Source organism: Oryctolagus cuniculus, chromosome 16 (genome assembly GCF_051225735.1).
Source record: "Oryctolagus cuniculus isolate XC-2025 breed Fujian yellow rabbit chromosome 16, ASM5122573v1, whole genome shotgun sequence".
In the NCBI taxonomy this organism is placed as follows: domain Eukaryota; kingdom Metazoa; phylum Chordata; class Mammalia; order Lagomorpha; family Leporidae; genus Oryctolagus; species Oryctolagus cuniculus.
This window is the reverse complement of record NC_142882.1, coordinates 87,095,055-87,108,742: the sequence shown is the minus strand read 5'-3', so window position 1 is coordinate 87,108,742 and position 13,688 is coordinate 87,095,055. Positions and strand designations below refer to the sequence as shown.

General features: G+C 39.8%; 1 protein-coding gene across 1 annotated transcript in view; it reads right to left on the bottom strand.

The window, feature by feature from the left end:
* The window catches only part of SEMA3A (semaphorin 3A), a 488,303-nt gene extending 475,825 nt beyond the window's left edge, over positions 1-12,478 (bottom strand). The window contains exon 1 of the mRNA XM_051853017.3: positions 12,137-12,478. The gene's annotated coding sequence lies outside the window, so the exon portion shown is untranslated. The remainder of the gene's footprint in view (positions 1-12,136) is intronic.
* Between the last annotated feature and the right edge of the window lie 1,210 nt (positions 12,479-13,688).

Here is a 13,688-nt window from a genome sequence, read left to right as displayed (position 1 = left end):
TAATGAAAAACTGTGGAGTCAACCCGCACTTTGCAAAGTTCTGTGTCTGTACTTCCCTGATTGCCCCTGTAGGACACGGTGGCGATTATCACCCCAACAGAGTGAACGTGTTGACTTAGACATTACTGGGAATGATGGCAGCAGTGCAAGAATAAAGGCTGACTGTGAGCACAGAACACACGGCTGTTGACAGAAGCTCCACACTGGGAAAATCCGAAGTCAACAGGAAGATGAGGGTCATCAGAGAGACTCGGTTATTAAGAGAAATAAAGAGAAATGGCCCCTGAATGGGGCAGGCTATGAAGACTGATGAAGAGTATAAAAGATCAAGTTCATTGCCCCAAGACTGCGGCAGCTCAATCCGTGCCTTTGTATTGCCTATCTCTGAATGCTTCTTTTTTTAAACTTTTATTTAATAAATATAAATTTCCAAAGTACAACTTTTGGATTATAGCGGCTTTTCTCCCCCATAACCTCCCTCCCACCCGCAACCACCCCATCTCCCACTCCCTTTCCCATCCCATTCTTCATCATGATTCATTTTCAATTGTCTTTATACACAGAAGATCAACTTAGTATATACTGAGCAAAGATTTCCACAGACTGCACCCACACAGACACACAAAGTATAAAGTACTGTTTGAGTAATAGTTTTACCGTTAATTCACATAATACAACACATTAAGGACAGAGATCCTACATGGGGAGTAAGTGCAGTGACTCCCGTTGTTGATTTAACAGTTGACACTCTTATTTATGACATCAGTAATCACTCGAGGCTCTTGTCATGAGAGATTCACCCTAACACCAAGAGAGACCAGTGAAACGATACTAGGGCAATCTAGATGTTCAGGGACCCACTGGTCTTTCAAACACTTCCTACCCCCAGTTTCTTGGCCTGAGTCTTAGTTATTAATGGCTTGTGCTGCACAGGTTAGAGTCAGTCCTATTTAAAAATAAATATCATTTCAAAGTTCTTTTTGGGTAACTTTGAGATATCCTTCTGAAGGAAATAAATCTAAAAATGTTGTAAGTATATTATTCATCTAAATTGAGCCAGTCATAGCTGATGCTGAAATACAATATCTATTAAGAAATGCAGTGTACAACAAAAAAAGTTCTAGCAAAAACTTCATATATCTCTGACAATTTTTCAGATTTATAGCTCTGATTTCAAAAGAAAAAGGAAATAATTGAAGTATATTTTTTTCTATTTTGTTAAGTACCAGCAATGCTTAATATCTTCTCATGTGTTTTTTCTTATTACCTATAATTCAAGATAAATTAAGTTCTTTCCTCTAATTACACTGCACTGTCTCCATTATATTATGGTGACTATAGTTTGACAGAATAAAAAATTACCTTTAATAGAAAAAAGGCAAATTATTGCCTACTCAAAGTTCAAGAAATGTATCTTAATTTCTTAATTCGTGATAAGCATTTAACAGAAGCCAGCAAAATTAACGGTAAGAATCAATTCACTCATTTTTCAATATTCAAGTAACTTGAGGATATTTAATTATCCTCAAGAATAGTTTATTAATTCAGTCTTTAAGCTACTAAAATGCATTATAGAAAATAAGATTTGTTTAAAAAATTAGTCCACATTTTTATGAGTAATATACTGCCTAAAGTTTATTTTAAATTAGGTTTTGTGTCCTGTAGTTGATTAATGTTACCTTTCTATCATAAATAAAATTATATTTTTAAAATTAGACATAAAGAAATGATATAAATCATCTGTTCAAAACTTCTCATCTACAGGTAAAAACACTGAGGCAGGGTTATTCACCCTACAGTGCTGTGGTGTGGAGGTGCTGCTGGTGCCATTCGTCCAACTCTCTCTATTAGCTGACCTTCCTGCAGGAAGAGTCTCTGACATTTCCACTAATTCTTCTTTCATTATAAAGCAATGTGCATATATAAAGGAACAGACATTTTGCAATTATTAAACAACTAATAATCTAGCCCTAAACAGTAAATTGGTAGACTCAGTAGGATTGATATTTAGCCTCAAATTCATTTACTTAAATTTCATTATTTCAAATCCTTAGTAGTGTCTTTAAAATCTAAGAATTATCATTTGCAACAGCAACAGTGAATGTACCCTAGATTCTCTGAGCCTGCTCAGCCCATAGGTCTTTCTGGAAAAAAAAAAAAATCAATCGAATTAACTCTTTACCCCTGAAGACTGCAGCTTCAGGAACTCACAAGGTATCATCTGCCCATCACACTGGCTCCTCCAGAAAAGCCCAGGTCCTGCCACCTCTGCAATCCTCCCCTCAGGCAAGCTTACTGATGTGGCCATACATGACATCATCACTGAGGGCAACTCCTCTACCGTGTGTGGACCCTGTCTTCTTCCATGTCAAAGGGGTGCTCCAGAACTACCTTCCCAAGTCTTGGAAGCAAATTTATCCTCACTTTATGTGAAGCTGCAGTTTATTCTCAGAAATTACATACTAGAGCCTGAGTTTTAGCCTTCAGAATGTAGTCTCTTTGTGAATCCAGCCTCAATAAAAGAAACAAAATCCCCTTGCAATTCTAAAAAACTATATATTTGAAAAGCAAACAAAGAGACAGACAGAGCAAGCTTCCATCCACTGGTTCCCTCCCCAGATACCTGCAACAATCGGGACTGAGGCCAGGTTGAAGTCAGGAGCCAGGACTCAATCCAGGTCTCCCACCTGAGAGGTAGGAACCCAACTACTTGAGCCTTACTGCTGCCTCTCTGGGTCTGCATTAGCAAGCAGCTGGAATCAGGAGCCAGAGCTGGGACTGGGACTTGTGAATGATGGTGGGAATGCAGGCATCCTACCCACCAGGCCTCTCCCTGCTGCTGGGAATTTTCATTAACAAAGCTAGACCTTTTTCAGCCCTTTAGAATAATCTACGGTGTTTGTAGTTTGTAGAGTTTACAGAGGGACAGCACTGTTTAAAATGTCCTGGATGCAACAGCACAACTATAAACAATGGCACGTCTGCAGGGAAGCTAGCACTGTAAATAAACCCAGTCTGCCCTTCTAGACAGAATGGAGACAGGCCAGTTATTTCTTAAATTAATCTCCTCAAACTGCACGTTAACCACGGAGGGGAAGAGGCTGACAAGACATTCCCCACTTCTTCATGATAATTTAACCTTTCATTAGCCGCCTGTCTTATTCCCCTTAAAATTTGCTGTACCTTATATCAACTACATCGTAGGACAATTCACCTAGGTGAAAATGACCCTTGACTGTTACAATGACTGCCACACTGATAGCAATTCTAAGGTTGGGTCTCCCTGCCTGCCTGTGGTGACTGTTTTCCCTGGCCTGCCTCCTCACAGCCATCCCAGAAGCTGTGTCTCTGTCATTACAAAAGGTGTCAGTTTCTATGGGGAAGGTGTTTCCTGCACCTGTTGTATTTTGCTGCTCCCTGCCTGCACCTGAGCTCTCAGACCGCTGTGGGCTCTCCCTGGATGCTGTCCTGCTGGCCATCTGCGGTTCTGTCTTGTCCCATCTCCTCCTGAGAAGGCTGCATCGGTGACCAGCAGTAGTTTTGTGGTCCTGGTTGTTAAGGAGACTCCACAAAGAATCTGTGGCAATATATCCTATGAACCATAACAGAAGACAATCTGTGCTTTGCAGTAATCCAAATAGAAAATTCACCATTTCCAAAACAGTTGGGAAATAGTGTTAATCATTTTATTTTCTACAATTCTTGTGATTTTCCTAGAAGACTCCTGTGTAATGCTGTTGGAGGTTGCCATCACTGTCATACATTAAATTACATAACAGTATAGTGTTCCTATGGCAGCAGAGCATAGCCAACAGTGAACAGAAATATTCAAATCCCTAAAAGGCCTAAATTAACAGAGAAAAAAGGTTCCAAATGCATAGATTTTTTTCCCTGTTGGTGAAAATAAAAGCTTGTGATGTGAGTTTTAGCCTATGGGTTAAGATGTTGGTTAAAATGCCAGCATCCTCCATGGGATTACCTGGGTTCAATCTCAAATTCTGGCTTTTGACTCCAGCTTCCTGCTAATGCAAACCCTGACAGGTAGCAGTGATGGCTCAGGTAACTGGGTCCCTGCCACCTGCATGAGAGACCCCAATTAACTAAGTTCCTGTCTTACCACTTCAGCCCCAACAGGAGAGACCCAGTGGATGAGAGCTCTGTATGTGCCCTCTCTCCCTTCCATCCCCTCCCCTCTGTCTCCCAAATAACATTTAAAATCATAAATAAAAATGTAAATAATTTCATATTTAACAAAGTTATTATCATGGTATATATCATAGAAATTTTCCCAAATACTTTTATTCATTCATGTACTTTTTCACTTATTCGCTTTCACATGCACGGTTTGCATAATACTGAAATTAATGAATATGCCTTAAAATATGATGCAAAAATAAAATAAATAAATATTTATATAAACATATATCCCTTCCTACCGATGAAACTGTTTTTAGCATCTACATTCTCATAAAAGTGCCAAAGAATGGGGCCGGCACTGTGGTGCAGTGGGTTAATGCCCTGGCCTGAAGCACCGGCATCCCATATGGGTTCCTATTTGAGACCCAGCTGCTCCTCTTTCAGTCCAGCTTTCTGCTTTGGCCTGGGGAAACAGTAGAAAATGACCCAAGTCCTTGGGCCCCTGAACCCATCTGGGAAACCCAGAAGAAGCTCCTGGCTTTGGATTGGCACAGTTCCAGCCATTGCGGCCAGTTGGGGAGTGAACCAGTGGATGGAAGACCTCTCTCTCTCTGCCTCTCCTTCTCTCTGTGTAACTCTTTCAAATAAATCTTTAAAAAATCAAGTGCCAAAGGAGAATTACTTCCCAAAGAATTGGCATCATCTGACATTGTCCAGAACCAAAACCCAGTGGCAATCCTAGTGCCTTTGAGTGAGGCATAACTCTTCTATACAAAATGTATAGCTGCTTATCTTTGAGTGTTAATATTCTGAAATCACTCAGGTCTCTAAACTGGAGTGCATGGGACTGGATATATAAGTTAATAATCATTTCTATTGTAACCTGCATTGCCTGTGAGCATACTGCATTCAATATTAGGTTACTCACTCGAAAAGAGTTTGCAAGTTTAATGGGGTTCATAAGGTCAAGAAAAATAATATCTAGGGCTCATCTGCAAAATGCAAATGACCACTATGAAAATTAACTCAGATAATGCAAACCATGGAGCACAGAGCAATTACCGAATTAGTGTTTCTTCTCTATATTCATTCACATTTGTTTATTCTTTTATCATAAAGGAAATTAAAATATATTTATATAAGCTCATATTAATAACATTTTCATGTTCAATAAATTATTTGGTCACAGTATTAGTTGTGATAAGACACACTTTTATCATAATTTAAGAACAAAGAAATGAAAGTTTTCCTGTACTATTTACTTAATGCAATAACTGGGAGCCAAGTAGAATAAAAAGCAATGCTTTGTGGGGATTTGAAGGCATTCCTGCAGGTAGTAACAGTTCTCTTCATCATGCATCGGAACAAAGCTGGCTGTGATTGGCTTGGTAATCCAAGCCCAAGACAAAGGTTCTATTATGTCGACTTCAAAATATAAGGATTTGGGGCTTCCACTGCAGATGTTGTTTCTTGTGTTTTTAAAACAAGATTTGTTTATTTATTTGAAAGCCAGGATTAGGGAGGGAGGGAGAGAAAGACACACACATACACACACACAAACACATGAGAACGAGAGAGAGAGAGAGAGAGAGAGAGACAAGTTTGGAACTTGGAACTCTATCTGGGTCTCCCACATGGGTAGCAGCGGCCCAAGAACTTGGACATTCATCTGTTGTCTTCAAGACATGTTAGCAGGGAGCTGGATGGGAAATGAAGTAGCTGAGACTCGAACCAGTGCTCGTGGGATGCCAGTGTCAAGGTGGCATCTTAACCTGCCGAGCCACAATGCTGGCCCCGTGCTTCATTTATTAAATTCTTCAGAACTGGGACATAGAAATGAAACAACAAACAATATTCATCAAATAGGCATGGTTCATCAAGTTTACAAATTGGAGAAAGGCTAAGAAATGTTTCATTGGTCTAAGAAAGTTATTTAAATTCATACTTTGTAGAATGGAAATTAGGCTCAGGTAAAAGTTTAGAGATTAAATATCATTAAAATATATTTTGATGCAAAAGAGAAAATAGTCATACTTTATATGTAATACCATAAGTTAATCCTTATGCCATTTATAAAATCTTTATAATCTGGCGATCACCTTGCAGGACACATCATGTCACCCCGACCTGAACATACTAAATCCAACATTTGTTCTAAACCATGAACGTTTTGAGTGTGATGTGCCACTCAAAGTCTTGTGTATCAGAATATTTTGGATTTCATGTTTTTAGATTACGGATGTTTACCCAACTGAAATCTGAAAAATTAAAATCAGAACCACTTTTGGTCCCAAGCATTTTGGATACAGGATCCTCAATGGTGTACGCCTTATGCATTTTTCTATGTTATTTTTCCTGTTATTGTGACTTCTCTTCATGGTAACTTTACAAAGAACTCTGAAAAGTTCTTTCATATGTGAATACTCAAAAAAATAAAAAAAAAATCATCTGGTGTATATTCTCTATGTTTTGAAAATGAGTCTGTAATGGTCAGAGGACCTGAGCCCCATGTTTTAACCTCCAGATCTCTCCTCCACTTGCGGAAAATTGTAGATTTGTAATTCAATCAAGGGTAATTGTAAATAAAAAATACATGTGACTAATTAAAAAACCTTAGGAAAATAAATTCCAGAATAACAGATAATACTATTTATCAGAAAAATGATGATTTAACCTGTGAAATTCAAGCCTAATGGCACATCTGGCTAAACCTTCAAATATAACAGAAGTAGAAGGAAAACAATAATTCTCCCTCTGTTTTGCTTCCATTCAATATTTGGGAATCTCAAGAAGGAAATCTGACTACTAATTAGATGCCTCCTTGAATTCTGATTTGGCACGTTTGCCACTTCTGCTCTGAACATACAGCAATGATAATGTGTACTTCATAACAAAACTAAAAATTCATAGCCATGCTTAAAAAGTAGGGTCAATGTTTCAACGGACCTGGAATGGAGAGACTTGTTTAATAAGAAGTGGGAGCAGAAACCAAGAAGTGTTGGATTTGGATTGCAGAACTGCCCAGCTGTCTGACTCATGTCAGAGAACTGGGATCAAGAAATCTCCATACAAAGCAAGGGCCAGGAGTTGAGTTATTTGCTGTGAGTGCTGGCTAGGGTTTCAGGAGGTACACACTGTGGAAGTGAGCGGACAGCCAACCCCCTGGAGTGGGTGGAAATGATCACCAGTGCAGTATCTAGGTGTGCAGTGCTCCCAACATTTCCCCAGAATATAAACCAGAGGTAACCAGCATAAGAATTAATCCTAGACTGGTGCCATGGTGGAAGAATGTCAGGTAGAAAGAAAATGAGGGGGAGAGAGGGGAGGGTGGAGAGAGAGAGAGAGGGAGGCAGGGAGGGAAAGAGAGAGAGAGAGAAGGAGGGAGGGCGGGAGGGAAGGAGAGGGAGCGCGAGAGAGATTTGAGTATATGTATAAAAATGAAACAGTTGGTAGACAATTCAAAATGGGATATACGAAGATGAGATTCTCTTGAAGGAGTTCTCCTACTGACCTCTTAGGCTAATGCTCACGATAGAGGAAGTCCTTGGCTGCGTTTTCCTAGTGGTCATCAATCCTCAAGGTATTTAGAGCTTTCAGGACCTGTCACCACAGATTCATTTGTCTAGGATCCTGAGGTTAGTTTTTAAAATTACTTATGTTCTTCTCTATCTTCAATTTTGTAATAGGCTATTGTCTTACACACGTCAATCATATTCAGACATCTTTCATCAAAACCAAAAGAAATATGGGAGTTATAGGAACATTTATTTCTAATGACTTTTTTGGGGGAGAAAACAGTTTGGGGCTTGCTTCAGCCTTGAAGTAATTTTCTCCTGTTCATTTAATTTGCCTTTTATACATTTTCTCATGTTTATAGAAGTAATTGTTGTCTTGATGTAAAAAGTATGGTAATATGGACTAATAAAAATAAAATAAATATTCCTCTTAAAATGAATAATATATTCCTACTTGGGCGAGGATGCATGAACCCATTATGTCAAAATCGTATCATGAAATACAAGGGAATTTTGTGATAACTATTTTGTCTCTCCACAGTCTCAACCATATTGATGAAAAGTCTGCTTTGAGGAGAAAGTGCTAACTAATAGATACACCACAGCTACAGGTTCTAGGGAATTCTGGATTTGAAATAAAACCTTGTAAAGAAGAATTTTCCAGGCTGTCAACATAATTTTAAAAAAATCCACTAATCAAGGGAAAATTTAGTTAGTGTTCTAACTTGTGAAAAATAAGTATCATAATAGTCCTTTTGAAAAACTGAGGTGTGAAAATCCTTGAGGGTAGTGGACAGCTCATTTTCTTCACGGCCTTGGAGGTGGGAAGGTGTTTTGGTGACCTTCATCAAGGGGCCACCATTCTCAGTACTGTCACCCATTAACACCCCCCATGGCTTGATTGGAACCACCTTGCAGAGAAAAAGGACTAACAAGAATGGAAACAGCTATTGACGAAAGCTGGATGGCCCAGATGCCCCTCACCTGTATGAGTTAGAACTATTTGTGGTAACGCCACTGCAAAGTGGAATGGTCTATAAATATTCAATGATGATGTGACCTGAGGTGAAATCATACCCATAGTTTGGCATTCAACTACTTATGCTTTGATGGATTGAGTATTCCATGAATTTCCATTGAACAATTCCTTATAGAATTGAGGTAGTCCTGGGGTTGGCCTTGTGGCATAGCAAGTTAAGCCTCTGCCAGTAACAGCGGAATCCCATTCCAATCCAGCTCTCTGCTAATGTACCTGGGAAGGCAGCCCAAGACAGCCAAAGTGCTTGTGCCTCAGTCACCCATGTGGGAGCTGGACGGAGGTCTACTGTCATGGCCATTTGGAGATCGAACCAGCAGAAGGAAGATCTCTCTCTCTCTCTCTCTCTCTCTCTCTCTTAACACTGACTTTCCAATAAAAAATTAAAAAAAAAAAGAATTCAAGTGGTCTTGATAAAATGGTTAGAGACAAAGTCAAGTTTGCACTGATAACGAGGTCATCTGTTAGAGACACACTATAGTCCACTGATTGGAAGAGGAATCTGCCCTCAGGCAAGTTCACTTGAACCCAAGTACCACTGCTCACTTGGGAAATACCCAGCGCACTTTGCTTTCATACTTATACATAGGAACAGGAGCACTACCTACTTCACTGGACCATAGAAACTAAATATATCATGGCTACAAGGCGCTGAGGGTGGTTGCTGTTACCTTGTGGGTACACAATTAATGTTATTTGTTACAAACCTATCTGGAAGTTGTGGGCTTCCATATCAGAAAGAAAGAACAACCATAAATAGGTGAGTGCCTGTGGGCACTAAAAAGCCATGAGGACACTCAGGAAGCACTGTGCCCATTATGCAGAGCTGATTACACTGTATTCCCTCCTGTTGTGCCCTGTTAGCATTCAAGATTGGACCAAGATTTAGGGTTTAAAAGGAAAAATTATTTGAAAGCGAATACTACAGGGAATAAATTGATATATTCTATAACTTCTAAAAATTTTCTCTAGGTATATGGATTTTTCATGTGTAGTAAATGTACTGTATGCATTTATGTGGCTGTTAATACTTACTTTGCAATTTTGTTTGTGAAGCCATGGTGATAAAAATTACATAAAGAACTCATAAATTAAGAGGAATAGTCTTATTTATGAATTGTGGAAGTGTCAATACATTTGTTAGAAAAAATATAATCACAGACAAAAAAGTATTGAAAATAAGTTGGACTCAACCATAATATTTTTCAGCACAGTTTTCACTACAAGAGTTACAAGAAAGCAACCATTATTAATTTTAAATAGGTAATCTGCTTCTTTGAAGTTGTCACTAGGTTTGTAATTACTGTCTTCATCTGCATTTGGTCATATTCGTCAACACATCTCACCAACAGTTACTGATCACCATCTTCATGAGTGACTTCCTCTATACTTGTTCGCACTGAGGCTTAATCAGGTGATCTTGAACACCCAGACTCCCCATGTCCCTCCACTTTACCTGCAGTGCCTCTCAAGAGTGCATGGGATTAACTGAAACTTCAGTTTCTATCTTCTATTCAGAGAAGAAATGAAATTTCAATTTACCTTCTTTGTGTCCTCGATCAACGCCACTGATTTTCTCACTTTATTCTTTACTGAACAAAGTGATCTAACTGATGTGTTGCTATCATACAAAAACGTCACCAATGTGTTAAAAATGTGCAGCATCAGACCATTTGATTTTCATTACACTTTGAAAGGTAAATGAAGTAAATCAAGAAGAAAGAGACCTACAGGCAGTGCTGAAGTGAAGTCCAGCCTTTGAAACTGGCTTCCTATTAATCATAGGGCTGACCTTTTCATTAAGGGGCACTTGTTGGAATCATTGACAAGGTTACAGCATTCATATGTGTGAACTGTACTCTGTGGTATTCACGTCCTGGGGAAGGCATAGTGAAATTAGAATCTCTCCCTGTAGGGGGTAGACATCGACCGCTATTCAATGCCAACAATTGTCGGTTAAAGTATTTCATGAAGAATGACTTTTCAACTGCATTTACAATGCCATCAGTAACGTCAAAGGCCATTCTTAAAGAAATATATTTAACTAGCAGTAATTAATTAAACCTCTCATAGCAGCAACTTTATCCAAGCTAAATCATTTCTGAATACACACAAAGGAGTCATCACTATTCTACCGTCATGGCTGTTAAATCATCATTTCCAATGATGTCCATCTATAACAGAAAACAAAAACAAAACATTGGCCAATGGGGAATTATTTAAACAATGCAATAACGTTTTGCTTGACTTCTGCCTGCCTACATATGCTAGATATGGGCATTCCCTTTTGAGATGACAATGCCTTCCAGACTAATTTTTCAAACAAATAATCCCTAAATTAAGAAACAAATCAACTCAAATGATTGCAAGTGGATGATGAACTGACAAGTTGCATTGCATTCTTTCAAAATAGAATCATATTTGTGCACTATTTGGAGGATTATGTAGGAATCATAACTGGAGTCTTCGTCAGGGCACATGTTCCATCTGTTTATTTCTAACGTGGAGTATCATTAACTTGAACAAGCAAACACATTCTTTCACATTGGTTGCGACTGCACCTGAAAGTCTGCACAGCAAGCTAGTTAACACAATTCAGGATATATGGTAGAGTAGTAAAAAGATTCCCCACAGCCAAGTAAAAATCAGAGTGGGGGCTCAGGAACAGGGCTGTACTTAGATCAAATCTGAACTTCAAGTTCAAACATAGTTTAACGGTGAATCCAAAGTTGTAAATGCAAAGTAAACTCAATGTTGAAGGCTGCTTTAAGCCAAGCATGAAAGACCAGCAACTCAAAGTTGAGATTTCCTACATCTGGTTTTAATATCTCCTCCCATGCTATTAGACAAATGACCTTTTGTTTTGTTTTGTTTGTTGTAAAAATTCATTATCATTGTCACGGTGGCAGCTACAATCTAATACTGCTTTTAGAGTTTTTAGGATGGCGGCTTTGGCACGAGTTAAAGCTGTAGCACGGATTCATTAAGCAAATGTTCTGAGGAAGCGCCTCACACAAGTGCACGAACAGTGACATAACAATACAGACATGCATAAAAGTTGAAATCCATTTTCAAAAAGAGTATGGGCTTCTTGAAATGTTTTCCATTCTCAGAACTGCGACGATGCACTTACCACCATCATTTTTGACAGTAATAAAGGACATTTCACCCACAAATCGTGGTGGATATGCCAGCCTACAGGATTGAATTAGCATTCCGATTAGCACCACGTTTCAGTTTGGAGCCCTTCTGAATGGGAAGTCACTTGTGGACTACTTCAAAGTCAGTGACAGTGCCAGAGCACCGTGCAAAATGAAACCCGAGGAAATCCACAGGGTTCTGAACACAGGCTTTTGGCTGGTTCACTTTCGCTCAGTCTTCAGAGGATTCCCTGAGAGTAAACATCCTTAATTAATTGCCAAGAAGGAAAGAGAAATTTTCCACTTACTGCGTCCGCTGTCCTTTGTCCACGCGCTGAAGTCTCAGGGCTGGCTGGCTGCGGTCACCTAGCTCCAGGTTGCCTGCAGGATCAGGCACAAGTGCGCACGGCCAGGAGCCTGTTGACTTTGCAACTGTACAGGGAGCAGCCCATCGCGCGGCTGCCGGAGAGCCGGGCAGGGGAAAGTGCTCAACTTCAGCAGGCGAGCGCAGCGTCTATTACCCCGGAGGCTCTACCGTTTCACCTACACCTGGGCGGATCTATCAAGATTCATCTCTATTAGCGCTATTCGACTCTGTGGTTTCAGAGGGAGGGGAAAAAGAGAGAGAGAGAGAGAGGAGAGAGAGGCTCGCCGTTGTCACACTTGTTTCCTATTAAAGAGCCTTGCGGTGGATTGAGTAATTGTGTACGAAGGTAGTCTGGCTGGCAGATGTGTGCGGCCCCAGCGGAGCATTAGATGCAAGGCAGATGGGTTGTACCAGGGCGCAAACAACATTGAGAGAGAGAGAGGCGTGATTAAAACAGCAGGCCTCTGTTTTATAGGGCTGGAAGTGGGGTAGCACTCAAGCTCCTGGGAGCCAGAGTTCCCCAAATGGTAGAGCCCCATAGCAGGGAAAATAATAAATTCTGGGGGAAAAAAACAGGATGCTCAAACTATCACAGTTGTAGAGAAATTTATGATATTCTCTTTATTAATGAAGGGTTAAATAGCACACCCTTCCCCCAATGCCCAAACTGAACTTAATTAAAACTACTCAATCATGGGTCAGAGTGGGTTCTTGATAGTGTTAATGTGATGGATTTGAAACAGATCCCTCATTCTGCCGCATAAGCCAAGGTTATCTTTTTAATCTGAATTAAATTGCTTGAAGGGGATTTACACTGTCATGCAGATTGACGTTCTGCAATTGGGCTTTTCTTTTTTCTTTCTTTAATGTGGTTGAAGCCAATTGTTAGGAAAAATGTCCTCCTGTAGCTGTTTCCACATGGCACTTCTTATCCCAGGCACCCCAAACCAAGGAAGCGTTAGGGCTTTCTGAGTCACAGCTCTTTGACAATTAAAAATGCATAATTAATGAGGATGAGCATAATTTTACTCTGCAAGGTGAAAATCAGTAAATCCGTTTCCCCATCTTGTGGAGAGCCACTGTCCTAGACGAAGCAGCGTGCACTACTGTTATCAATAGTGACGCTGAGGGCAGCTGAGCAGTTGCAAGTTGCCAGAAACTGCCAAGACCTCCACACACAGCATCCTTGTTGAGTCCTAGCAGGACCTGGAGGTCAATGTAACTACTTTTCTCTCCTTCGTTGTTGTTGGTAAGATGAGGAAAAGCCTCTCTGAGAGGCTGTTCTACCCAAAGCCAAATATTTGCTATGGGTCGGAGGCAAGACTCAACTCAATCTGTTTCTAAAATCCTCGGGCTTCACCATGGTAATGGTCTCCACGCGTAATAATTGTTATCCTGTACAAAAGAAAATGACTATCATTGATACACTTAACAAGAAATTCCAAATAACATTATATTTCTTCAGCTAGTAATAATTTAGAGTAGATAATATT